This window comes from Anomalospiza imberbis, unplaced genomic scaffold, assembly GCF_031753505.1.
Source record: "Anomalospiza imberbis isolate Cuckoo-Finch-1a 21T00152 unplaced genomic scaffold, ASM3175350v1 scaffold_1007, whole genome shotgun sequence".
Classification (NCBI taxonomy): Eukaryota; Metazoa; Chordata; class Aves; order Passeriformes; family Viduidae; genus Anomalospiza; species Anomalospiza imberbis.
Window position 1 is genome coordinate 15222 of NW_027099397.1, and position 4742 is coordinate 19963.

The 4742-nt window shown below is 56.7% G+C and overlaps 1 pseudogene; it reads left to right on the top strand.

Moving 5' to 3' along the window:
- Positions 1-345: 345 nt before the first annotated feature.
- On the top strand, positions 346-2650 carry LOC137465665 (shematrin-like protein 1; annotated as a pseudogene).
- Positions 2651-4742: the final 2092 nt, after the last annotated feature.

A 4742-nucleotide genomic window follows, 5' to 3' on the forward strand; every position in this document is an offset into this window, starting at 1 on the left:
TCACTGTGGGGTCAGCGTGGGGCCGGTGTGGGGTCACTGTGGGGTCAGCGTGGGGCCGGTGTGGGGACAGCGTGGGGCCGGTGTGGGGCCGGTGTGGGGACAGCGTGGGGCCGGTGTGGGGTCAGTGTGGGGTCAGCGTGGGGCCGGTGTGGGGTCAGTGTGGGGTCAGCGTGGGGCCGGTGTGGGGTCAGCGTGGGGCCAGTGTGGGGCCGGTGTGGGGTCACTGTGGGGTTGGGGTCTCTATGGATCTCTATGGGGTCTCTATGGGTCTCTGTGGGGTCTGTGGGGTTGGGGTCTCTATGGGTCTCTATGGGTCTCTGTGGGGTCTGTGGCGTTGGGGTCTCTATGGGGTCTCTATGGGTCTCTATGGGTCTCTATGGGTCTCTGTTGGGTCTGTGGGGTTGGGGTCTCTATGGCGTCTCTATGGGTCTCTATGGGTCTCTGTTGGGTCTGTGGGGTTGGGGTCTCTATGGGTCTCTCTGTGGTCTCTGTGGGGTCTCTATGGGTCTCTATGGGTCTCTATGGGACTCTATGGGGTCTATGGGTCTCGTCTCTATGGGTCTCTAAGGGGTCTCTATAGGTCTCTATGGGGCTGGGGTCTCTATGGGTCTCTATGGGGTCTCTATAGGTCTCTATGGGGCTGGGGTCTCCATGGGGTCTCTATGGGTCTCTATGGGGTCTCTATGGGGTCTGTGGGGCCTATGGGGTCTCTATGGCGTCTCTATGGAGCTGGGGTCTCTATGGGGTCTCTATGCATATCTAAGGGATCTCTATAGGTCTCTATGGGGTCTCTATGTGGTCTCTAGGGGTCTCTATGGGGTCTCTATGGGGTCTCTATGGGGTCTATGGGTCTCTATGGGGTCTCTATAGGTCTCTATGGGGCTGGGGTCTAGGGGTCTCTATGGGTCTCTAAGGCATCTCTATAGGTCTCTATGGGGCTGGAGTCTCTATGGGGTCCATGGGGTCTCTATGGGGTCTCTATGGGTCTCTATGGGGCTGGGGTCTCTATGGGATCTATGGGGTCTCTATGGGTCTCTATGGGGTCTCTGTGGGTCTCTATGGGGCTGGGGTCTCTGTGGGCTCTCTATGGGGTCCATGGGGTCCATGGGGTCTCTATGTGTCTCTATGGGTCTCTATGGGGTCTCTATGGGTTTCTATGGGGTCTCTATGGGTCTCTATGGGGTCTCTGTGGGTCTCTATGGGGCTGGGGTCTCTATGGGGTCTCTGTGGGGTCCATGGGGTCCATGGGGTCTCTATGGGTCTCTATGGGGTCTCTATGGGTCTCTATGGGGCTGGGGTCTCTATGGGTCTCTATGGGTTTCTATGGGTTTCTATGGGGTCTCTATGGGGTCCATGGGGTCTCTATAGGTCTCTGTGGGTCTCCGTGGGGTCTCTATGGGGTGTATGGGGCTGGGGTCTCTATGGGTCTCTATGGGTCTCTGTGGGTCTCGATGGGGCTGGGGTCTCTATGGGTCTCTATGGGGTCTCTATGGGGCTGGGGTCTCTATGGATCTCTGTGTGGTCTCTATGGGGTCTCTATGGGTCTCTATGGGGCTGGGGTCTCTATGGGTTTCTATGCATTTCTATGGGGTCTCTATGGGGTCTCTGTGGGTCTCTATGGGGCTGGGGTCTCTATGGGTTTCTATGGGGTCTCTATGGGGTCTCTATGGGGTCCATGGGGTCCATGGGGTCCATGGGGTCTCTATAGGTCTCTGTGGGTCTCCGTGGGGTCTCTATGGGGTCTATGGGGCTGGGGTCTCTATGGGTCTCTATGGGGCTGGGGTCTCTATGGGATCTATGGGGTCTCTATGGGTCTCTGTGGGTCTCTGTGGGTCTCTATGGGGCTGGGGTCTCTATGGGTCTCTATGGGGCTGGGGTCTCTGTAGGGTCCATGGGGTCTCTATGGGTCTCTATGGGTCTCTATGGATCTCTATGGGGCTGGGGTCTCTATGGGGTCCATGGGGTCTCTATGGGTCTCTGTGGGTCTCTATGGGGCTGGGGTCTCTATGGGGTCTCTATGGGGCTGGGGTCTCTATGGATCTCTGTGTGGTCTCTATGGGGTCTCTGTGGGTCTCTATGGGGTCTCTGTGGGTCTCTATGGGTCTCTGTGGGTCTCTATGGGGTCCATGGGGTCTCTATGGGTCTCTATGGGTCTCTATGGGGCTGGGGTCTCTATGGGGTCTGTGGGGTCTCTATGGGTCTCTATGGGGTCCATGGGGTCCATGGGGTCTCTATGGGTCTCTGTGGGGCTGGGGTCTCTATGGGGTCTCTATGGGTCTCTGTGGGTCTCTATGGGGCTGGGGTCTCTATGGGTTTCTATGGGTCTCTATGGGGTCTCTATGGGTCTCTATGGGTCTCTATGGGGCTGGGGTCTCTATGGGTTTCTATGGGTCTCTATGGGGTCTCTATGGGTCTCTATGGGTCTCTATGGGGCTGGGGTCTCTATGGGTTTCTATGGGTCTCTATGGGGTCTCTATGGGTCTCTATGGGTCTCTATGGGGCTGGGGTCTCTATGGGGTCTGTGGGGTCTCTATGGGTCTCTATGGGGTCCATGGGGTCCATGGGGTCTCTATGGGTCTCTGTGGGGCTGGGGTCTCTATGGGGTCTCTATGGGTCTCTGTGGGTCTCTATGGGGCTGGGGTCTCTATGGGTTTCTATGGGTCTCTATGGGGTCTCTATGGGTCTCTATGGGTCTCTATGGGGCTGGGGTCTCTATGGGTTTCTATGGGTCTCTATGGGGTCTCTATGGGTCTCTATGGGTCTCTATGGGGCTGGGGTCTCTATGGGTTTCTATGGGTCTCTATGGGGTCTCTATGGGTCTCTATGGGTCTCTATGGGGCTGGGGTCTCTATGGGGTCTGTGGGGTCTCTATGGGTCTCTATGGGGTCCATGGGGTCCATGGGGTCTCTATGGGTCTCTGTGGATCTCTATGGGGCTGGGGTCTCTATGGGGTCTCTATGGGTCTCTGTGGGTCTCTATGGGGCTGGGGTCTCTATGGGGTCTCTATGGGTCTCTGTGGGTCTCTGTGGGGCTGGGGTCTCTATGGGGTCTCTATGGGTCTCTGTGGGTCTCTATGGGGCTGGGGTCTCTATGGGGTCTCTGTGGGGCTGGGGTCTCTATGGGGTCGGGTTTGGCTCTGGGGGCGGGGGGCTTGGGCAGGAATGGGGGAGGGGCACCCCCAAATCTGAGCCCAACGGGGAGATCCCAAATCCCAGTCCCGAGGTCCCCAGAGACCCCAAATCCCAGTCTGGAGACCCCAAATCCCAGTCTGGTGTCCCCTAATCCCAGTTTGGAGTCCCCAAATCCCAGTTTGGTGTCCCCAATTCCCAGTCTGGTGTCCCCACATCCCAGTTTGGTGTCCCCAAATCCCAGTTTGGTGTCCCCAAATCCCAGTTTGGTGTCCCCTAATCCCAGTTTAGAGTCCCCAAATCCCAGTCTGGTGTCCCCAAATCCCAGTTTGGTGTCCCCAAATCCCAGTTTGGAGTCCCCAAATCCCAGTTTGGTGTCCCCATATCCCAGTTTCGTGTCCCCAAATCCCAGTTTGGAGTCCCCAAATCCCAGTTTGGAGTCCCCAAATCCCAGTTTGGTGTCCCCAAATCCCAGTCTGGTGTCCCCTAATCCCAGTTTGGTGTCCCCAAATACCAGTTTGGTGTCCCCTAATCCCAGTTTGCTCTCCCCTCAAATCCCAGTTTGGTGTCCCCAAATCCCAGTTTGGTGTCACCTGTCCTCCTCAAATCCCAGTTTGGACTCCCCAAATCCCAGTCTGGTGTCCCCTAATCCCAGTTGGGTGTCCCCGAATCCCAGTTTGGTGTCCCCAAATCCCAGTTTGGTGTCCCCTAATCCCAGTCGGGTGTCCCCAAATCCCAGTCTGGTGTCCCCTAATCCCAGTCTGGTGTCCCCTAATCCCAGTTTGGTGTCACCTGTCCCCCTCAGATCCCAGTTTGGAGTCCCCAAATCCCAGTTCGGTGTCCCCAAATCCCAGTCTGGTGTCCCCAAATCCCAGTTTGGTGTCCCCAAATCCCAGTCTGGTGTCCCCTAATCCCAGTCTGGTGTCCCCTCAAATCCCAGTCTGGTGTCCCCAAATCCCAGTTTGGTGTCCCCTAATCCCAGTTTGGTGTCCCCAAATCCCAGTCTGGTGTCCCCAAATCCCAGTTTGGTGTCCCCTAATCCCAGTTTGGTGTCCCCAAATCCCAGTCTGGTGTCCCCTCAAATCCCAGTTTGGTGTCCCCTAATCCCAGTCTGGTGTCCCCAAATCCCAGTCTGGTGTCCCCTAATCCCAGTTTGGTGTCCCCAAATCCCAGTTTGGTGTCCCCAAATCCCAGTTTGGAGTCCCCTAATCCCAGTCTGGTGTCCCCTAATCCCAGTTTGGAGTCCCCTAATCCCAGTTTGGAGTCCCCTAATCCCAGTCTGGTGTCCCCAAATCCCAGTTTGGTGTCCCCTAATCCCAGTTTCGTGTCACCAAATCCCAGTCTGGTGTCCCCAAATCCCAGTTTGGTGTCCCCAAATCCCAGTTTGGTGTCCCCTGTTCCCCTCAAATCCCAGTTTGGTGTCCCCAAATCCCAGTTTGGTGTCCCCAAATCCCAGTTTGGTGTCCCCGAATCCCAGTTTGGTGTCCCGAAATCCCAGTTTGGAGTCCCCAAATCCCAGTTTGGTGCCACCTGTGCTCCTCAAATCCCAGTTTGGTGTCCCCAAATCCCAGTCTGGTGTCCCCTAATCCCAGTCTGGTGTCCCCTAATCCCAGT